Below are 8,426 nucleotides of genomic sequence, written 5' to 3' on the forward strand. Positions count from 1 at the left end.
TAAAAGTGTTCTAGATTGGCAAGTAGTAGAGGCAACGTCTCATTGGTGTACGAATAACACATAGTAAATCATTGATGGCTAATTCATGGTGTATGGAGTGGCCATCAAAGCCCTGAATAAGATTATCAGTTCTGATGGTTCAATTATGAGGGCAAGCATTAATGGAGATAACGTACAGCATTGATGGTTGCCTCTGTGGAGCAGGATTGGGACAGATATTATGTATTCATTTTGATATTACTTTTAGAGTCCTCTAGGTTAGTTAGTATGCATTTAGTTATGGGGGTCCAAATCCGGATTTCAACAAAACCTGGTGGACAAATGACCAGCTGCCTTGTTCACAGCCTTTCTCTGCATCAGAGGAAAGTATGGCAAAAGGAACCTTTCGGATTCTTGCAATTACGATCACATTAATTACTCTATGTATATTATCTCTTATTTGTCTCTAGGTTGAATCCTGTTTGTTTGGGGTGTGTTAATTAAGACATAATCAGTGCTATTCTTTTCATTAAACTGTTCACTAAACTAAAATCTTTGCATTAGTATTTAGTAACACTATTGGCCTGTACGAAGAACATTACCCAGGATCTTTCTGTGCTCCAAGTGTGAGCGTAAAAGCAGAATCCATGCTTGCTGGAGTGATCCATCCTAAGGAAAGAAACGGTTGTGGGGTCTAGGATGAGGCAATGGCACGATAGAAGGATGGACCAAAGATTTACGAGGTCTACGGTTTTCGAAAAAAGGGGAAGCTTAATGTTGCTTCGTTTACTTTTTTTGCAATGATTGGCTTCTTAAGGTTTTCTTTTTGATAAAACAGCAAAAGACGGGAGTTGTGTACAGTGCAGGTATTCGGCCTGCAAAGCAGGATCCAGAGGTTCCTCTGAATGTAATGTAGTTTAGAAATCCACAAATCCTTGAAGTTTGTCTTCAAGGTCAACAATGGGCCAGCTGAAAAATGGATTCGTCAAATCAAATGTCTATATTCTTGCACCTCATTTTGTAAGCTAATAATCTGTCTGATTTATCACCTTTTTCATAGTATGTCTGTTTCACCTTTCAAAGATGGTTTTGGATCTTTTAGAAAGTAGAAGTTCCAATTGTCTCCTACATGTTTGCAGCTGATATAACATTGTATGGGTGCTAGTTATTTGATGTCTTTTTTCTAAGGACTGAATTTTATGGGTGAGATCTTGTTTTTGTGACTGAAACATTGTACAAAAGCATTGGAGATAATGTAATGCATTACCCATTAATGTCAGCCACTGAGGCTTCTCAAATTATTTCCGAGGCCATTCTGTCAGCAGCATTTAGTTCAAAATCCCTTAATTATAATCTGGAGTTTCTCCTAAAATAACTATGTCAGAGAGAATGTTATCATTCAAAACCCAGAGTCAATAAATGGGTGCCTTCATTCTTATGGTTACAATCAATGTTATATTATCAGACAAATCCTGTGATATTAAAAATATTCAATTCTCAAATAACCTTTATATACATCTGAGAAAAAAGTTAAATATCGAGCCTGTTTGTATTGCATCCTCCAGATATCGTTTAAACCTAAATCTTTCATATAATGCAGCAGGACATTTGAGAACCCATGCCTTACAATAGGGGTGATGATGGATCTATCCAACAAGGGGTTCAACATCACATTCAAACTGCCTGTTATAGACTTGATGGTCGTGCAGAGTAAGGATACCTCCGTCCCCAAGTACCACACAGACAACACTAATAATACTGCCTGCACGGTCTTTGAGGCCACAGGTGAAGAAGTTCGTTGACCTGGACTCGGGAACAGCCGGAAACGGACCCCCCGATCGCTGCAAGGCAATAGGTTATAGGTATAGGTAAGCACAGAACAATTGGCAAGAGTATAACAACAGGGTAAGGATCCTAATTGGCTTACCTATGTGTCAGTCAAAGAAGTGTAATCCCAGCAGGCGTTGGGAACCCCAAATGGTGGAGGGCAGATGGTATGTAAGCGGACAGGCAAGCGCCCAGCGTGAGGCCAGAGGCCAAGAATCCAGGAGTAGAAACACAATCCGTAAGACAAAACCAGGGACAGTCCAAAAGGTCAGGCAGCAATAGTCCCAACAGTTTCGGGACGTGGTAACAAGAGGTGAAGGGCACGAGGAATCCAATGTAGAAAAGGTGGTCCGGCAACGGGTAATCCAAAGGTAAATGTTAGGGCAAGACAGAGGCAGTCCGTGGTGCAGAAAACGTGGTCCAGAAGTTTCGTAGAGCAGAACAAGAAAACGAGCGTCGCAGTATCCCGTTGGAAACAGCTGTGAAGCGACGCTCATTGATTTCCGGACGCTTTTATCCAGCGAAGACGTATCACGTGATGAGGACGACTGAAATCACGTGATACGGAAGCATTTCAGTGGTGGAGAGTCACGTGACACGTGACGAGCGGATCCTCCTAGGTCCATTCAGGGCACATCGGCAACCTGGGAGCCTCCATCGCAACTGCCAGGAGCGGGAGGGAAGGTAGGTGCCAGGTGTACGAGCAAAGCCCTGGGTATGATGCCCGAATGGGCGCCTGAAGGTGCGTGTATTTGGGTATATGTGTGAGCGAGTGGGACGGCAGGAGGCCGAGGGTGGGGGCGTGGCTACCTCAGAGATGTTGGCAGGTGCAGGAGCCGTAACACTGCCCCCTAGTGCCGGTTTTCCTTTGGAAAATTTGGCAATTTTCATCAAACAAGTTGAATAAAAGGCATTAGGGTGATGGTTCGGGTCATATAATGAGAAGCCAGTTTTCTACGAACCCTCTAATGTCCCTTTGACCCCAGCCAACCTCCTCTACGTGTTCGCCAAAGCACCCTGTGTGTTGAAAATGATGAAAGTGTTTGTAAAACAAAACTGTGACACCTTGTAATTTAAAGCCAAAATGCAGGTGTATCTGAAATGTAAATTCTCTAGAATGCAACCTCTGTGTGCCCGCAGACAAGAGGTGCGTCACTGGAATGACAGCGATATCAATGTTTTCAAACCGTAACCTGTCTATCAGTGTTTTACATTTAACAGGTGAATTTAGTCTGTGGACATTGTGGGAACAAATTACAATTTTCGTTAAGAAATTAGGCATACAAGAATTGTAAACTACAATAAATATTCGAGCAGAGCATTCAGGCGATCACTTGTTGTAGCAGGATAAAGCATATTCACAAGACTCCGACCACAGTTTAAAAACCTACAGAAGTGAAGGCAAGCTGTCTGCAGAAAAAAATAACTTTGAGAATTGAACAAAAATCCACACCAATCCTAAAACCCAATTCTACCCTTTCACACTAGCAACTATTGTACATTTGGAAGGTGAAAACTCCTTAGAATGATACCCTGGTTGTAAGGGGACAAACAAGCAATTAGAACTAACCATGATCAAGACTCCAGTAAGGCCACTTGAAACAACCTTATGTCAGTTAAAGCGTAAGCGGGACATGTCTCCTGCGCCATCCAGGGAAATTGACAAAATCAGTACGAAATGTAATCAGCATGAAGGAATGGGACAAAACAAGGAGCCAATAGCACCAGAGCGAGCTCAATGGAGGGAAGAGAAGGAAACTTCCAGAATTAATTACCACCTTGTTAATTCAGTTTCCTGTTGGTAAGTTCTTGTCTATCTAGCATCTTATTTCCCTCTCATTCAAGTGCCCCATCTTTTGCACATCGTATGCTAGTCCAGCTTGATGATGAAGAATTGCTATCTTCAGAGGAAGGGACTGACGCAGCTGGATCTTGAGCGATACCTCAGAATTGAATGCCTTCTTCCCTATAAGCGATTGCGCTTGGATTACCAATCAGTGTAAATGAAAGAAGAAAGGAAATCTCCAACAATATTGAATTCCAATGGTTCTAAGATGATCTGTGATTAGCTTCATAGTGTGTCTTTTAGTCAGGATGGACTGGCAGAAGTCTCGGAATAACAAGATCGTCGCACCTCTAAACACACTCTCTTTCTACTTTCTAGGCACTGACAGGATGCGCCCTGTTACCTTAACGTAGTGATGTCTCATTACAGTGTCTGGGTAAAAATGTCCACACTGTTGAAGAACAAAAAAAACTCAGTGAGTTCTAACTAGAAGAACTGCTGTTTCTTTAGTGTCTATCGGCAATTCCTACAGTAGTTCTTGTATATATTGTTCCAATTGCTTATCTGTAACTTCAGCAGGTATCCCCCTGATCCTCAGGTTGTTGCATCCGGAAAAATGTTCAGAATCTTCCAGCTTGCTTAGTTGTGCGTGTCGATTGTCCTCCAGCTCCTAGACATTATAAATAAGCTCTGCTTTTTCATTCATGGTGTCGTCTATTGTTGTTTATAGATCCACAACCCTTCACTCCACCACTCCGGCTCAAATCTCTACTTTTGTGAGTCTCTGAGGATTCCAATTTATATGCAAACAATCCAGCTATTAGTTTCTAAATGTCCAGTTTTGTAGCCCCGCTTTGATTCTCAGTCAGAGTCAGAGGTAAATCCCCATTGCTACATGGCTAAGTATTGGGTGCCTCTGCATGCTAATGGATCTGAAAGATTACCAAAGACACAGCAAATGTTAACATTTGCCAGTAAATCAAGTTAAGATTTTATGAGTGCGAAAAGATTCCCCCTTCCGATGCTCAGAGATGAACCATTGGATGGTGAACGTTGTAGTTCTACTTAGATCTTGTCATACAGAGGTCAGAGCCTACATGTAGATAGTTGCAGAGGCAGTAGCGTGATATAAAAACAGAGGAGAGAAAAGAGCACACAGAACTTCCTGGACTTGGGTAGGGTGTTATCTTTAAAAGTCATAGTAGCTCTGGAGACTTGGCTGATGCATCTTCCATCAAAAGCACACACAGGCTCTGTTCCCCGGGGGCAGCAAATCCATCTCTTGCTGCTCACTGCTCTAGGTCTGTGCCCATCGGCTTGCATGCGCCACCCGGGAGGATCAAGTGCAAAGCAGAGCCAAAGCAAGCGCTTGCATTTCTGTCTGAACACTTATCCACTACTTCAGCTCTCCAAAAAGGCTGCCACTATAGTCAGAGATCCAACTTGGTGGTGTCCAATGGGTGTCTTCTTGGGAGGAAACCACTTATCAATTTACTTCCTTCTCTCTGTCAGACAATGATATACTTCAGTCCCACAGCATATCAAGCAAACCACTCGTTTTCGTTTCTAGGCCTGGATCTGAGCAGGAGCCATTGTGAACAGCAACGGCTCACGCCCCATGCATGGCCACGCCCCCATTCTTCATATTTTTCTAATTAGAAAATGGATGCAGGTCTTTGGTAACTCAGCAATCAATGCAAGACTGAATCACATTCCAGAAATGCCTACTCTGACTACATTAAAAAAACTCCACTCGCTCATTCTGCACACCCTTGCAAACACACTAAAACGTCCTCCCCATCACCCATCCACACAACCGCACGCAAAAGCATCAACATGTTCATGTAATACTAAAGAAAAACAGACCAATTGGATTTCCCAATGGCTATTTTTAGTCTGTAGTATTACCTTGTGAGACAATGATGAAAATCATCATTCTCATGAAGGATTAGTGGGCTCACCAAAGTTACAGGACAACACGGCTTTTAGATCTGGGAATATTAAACGTGTACGACCGTGTGCATCTCACAGACCCATTCATATATTGATAGAGAAGTTTGACCACTATGGCTCAAGCAGAAGTACTTAATACTAGGCTCTGATGGGAGTTTTTTATTTATGTACTGCTTTTCAGAACTCGCGAAGCACATTAAGCATGAAACACATCTATCTGCTTGCTTAAGGAATTGTAGTTACATATATTAAATACACTGAAGAATATATAGTTTGCATAAATTCAACAAGATTCGTGTTTTGTACTTTGTGTATTTTGTTGTCCAGAAGAAGGCCCGCCATATAGTCCTTCTTTTAGGGTGAAACGCATGTCGACATATTCTGGATGTTAGTGTGAGGACACAGGTTTGATGTGGACGTGGCCTGTGAAAAGACATTTAGACAGATGAATGCACACCCTCCTCTTTATACCTCTGTCACTAATCCCGCTCTGTACTGTACCTTCAATGCTGCAATGTAGCCCGTGCCACACTATTACTTTGTGACAAAAGACATGTCGTGACTCTGCTGGGTTTTGGCTTGAATGCTGTGAGATGATCAGTACAATTTTGTTTGAACTTTTCTACCTTATTGCCTCCTGTATGCGTCCTACGGTTTAACACTGTATGATATGAAGGGGGCAGGCAAGTATAACAATTCTAACACCACTACACCATTTCAAAGTTATATATATGCGTTCTGTGCCTCTATTGATTCGTTACTTTGCCATGTTGCGCGTAAACTACTAAAGCTTGTGAAAAGAATGTGCCGAGATTCATTTTGTGCCAATACGAGCCCCTCCCAAGTGCCACAGAATTAAAACGCAGCCAACACCATTTTTGTGCCGGAAGGATGTCCATAATAATCTTGTCAGTGAACAAATAGGGGAAGCCATATTTCTGTGCCAGTATAACGCGCCTATCATAGCTGCTGTGACCTGGCGGTGGCTTTGCTTCCAGGGTTATGCTGCTTGAGAATGCCAAGGCTTTGCAGGCAGCCCAGGATGGGCCTGCACTACCAAGGCTGATGCTCTGCTGCCATAGATGTGTTTGAACTTCCAGAAGTGGGCTTGTGCCTCAAAGGCTGGATGTGTTGCTGTGCTGTCAAGGATTAGGTTGTAGGGTGGGCTGTGCTCTTTCGCCACACATTGTTTGTCTTCTGGGTGCGCTGGGCTTTGGCGCGAAATAAACAAATACATAAATACATAAATACCTGGGGATGGGCCTGTTACCTGGCGGACAGATGCTACACTTCCATGGCCTAGGCTATTATTTCGTGGTTGGGGCCTAAACTTCCGGGGCTGTGGGCTATAATGCCAATGGTAGTTGCCAGCGGAAACAGCGAGCACGTGGATTTGGACTATTTGGGCCAGGGAACTATTCTGCATTGTTTTGGGCAATTTTCTCTTCTGCTGTGGTCTCTGATGGCATAGCTGTAAGCAGTGGGGGCTTACGGTCAAGGGTCAAGTCCTAAAAATTAAAGTGGGGGGACTCTTCCACAAACGCTATGGGATGTGGCAACACCAGAAATTAGCATATGAAAGTGAACTATGCACATTTCATTAAATTGGCTTTACATAACCACCCAAATTGAACTAGACTATGATATTTTCTTCTAATAATGTTTTTGAAAAATGTAAAAGGTGTGCATGTTTTAAACTCCAACAACCAATACAAATGTTTTTCGTGGGACTTGCAGTACTGAAATGGGGCATTGCACCTTTAGTTCTCATTTGTCATCAGGTAATATAGTGCAGTGGCGAAGTGTCCGGCCTACAAATCCGCTGACTGTGGTTTGATCGCCGAGGTCGGCTTTAATTCATACATTCAAAGAGGGCATTCAATGATTATCATTTTAGCTGGGGGGGGCGAGTCCACCCTCTGAATAAAGTGGGTGGACTCGGTTCCCCCGCTTGTAACACCTACTTGAGCCCTGGTTCAGTGGTCGAAGTGTACAAAAAGAAGTAGTGGAACTATGTTCCCTGCTGGCCTGCACCCACTCCCCAAAAACCCCATCACCACGTCCCTTCCCACACACAATACACACACCCAAACACCTGCTTTTTTAAGGGAACGTTCAGTGCAGTGCACTGAAAGGGCAAGTTTCAACATCTCCCTACACTTTTATTTTAAAACGAAACCATTCCGGAACAGTTCCTTTTTAAAATAAAAGTATAGGAGCTGTAAAAGATCATTTAAAAAAGTAGAGGAGCACCGCTCCCGCTCACTTCGACCACTGCCCTGGTTATGGTTTACTTTCATGTCTGCAGGTGCTGTGCTGCCATGACATGGTGCCTGCGCTCCCTTAATCGGGGCTGTGCTGTCTGCCTTGTCTACGGTGGTGCTGGGAAAACCAGGGTCCGTTCTGACGCCTGACTAAACACACACACACAAACACACACTGTCCGCCCTGTGGGCTGGAATTCGCTCTCACCTGCTCTCCGAGCCCGGCCGGCGCTGCCGCCTCTTGCTCCTTCCGCTGCCCGGGTGCTGCTGGCAGGACCCAGGCTCCTCTGCCACCGTCGCTGATCCCCAGGTGTCGGGACGTTGCCTGCACTCCTCTGGGCTCACGGAGGCGTTGTCTGCCGCCGCCCGAGCCGGTGTCTCCTGCCCTGCAGCAGAGCGTGGAAGCGGCTGGCTGTAACCCAGAGCAACCCCCGCGTACACGGAAACCCGCGTTACAGCCCTCACGATGCGCCGCCTGCAGCCCGCGCGTCTTTAGGACAGGCGGCCGACGGCGTCGTGGCAAACTAGTGTAACTCGCAGCCGATTACAGCGTTCACAATTCTTACAATAAAACCTATAGCCGTGCTTTTCATCTTTCTAATACTGATAAAGTATTC

General features: G+C 44.3%; 1 long non-coding RNA gene across 1 annotated transcript in view; it reads right to left on the bottom strand.

Annotated features, from left to right (window-relative positions):
• Positions 1-8,155, bottom strand: part of LOC138453565 (uncharacterized) — an 84,307-nt gene extending 76,152 nt beyond the window's left edge. Inside the window, exon 1 of the long non-coding RNA XR_011260471.1 lies at positions 8,018-8,155. This is a non-coding gene — a long non-coding RNA (uncharacterized lncRNA). The remainder of the gene's footprint in view (positions 1-8,017) is intronic.
• Between the last annotated feature and the right edge of the window lie 271 nt (positions 8,156-8,426).

Source organism: Ambystoma mexicanum, chromosome 4p (assembly GCF_040938575.1).
Source record: "Ambystoma mexicanum isolate Mex_15411 chromosome 4p, UKY_AmexF1_1, whole genome shotgun sequence".
In the NCBI taxonomy this organism is placed as follows: Eukaryota; Metazoa; Chordata; class Amphibia; order Caudata; family Ambystomatidae; genus Ambystoma; species Ambystoma mexicanum.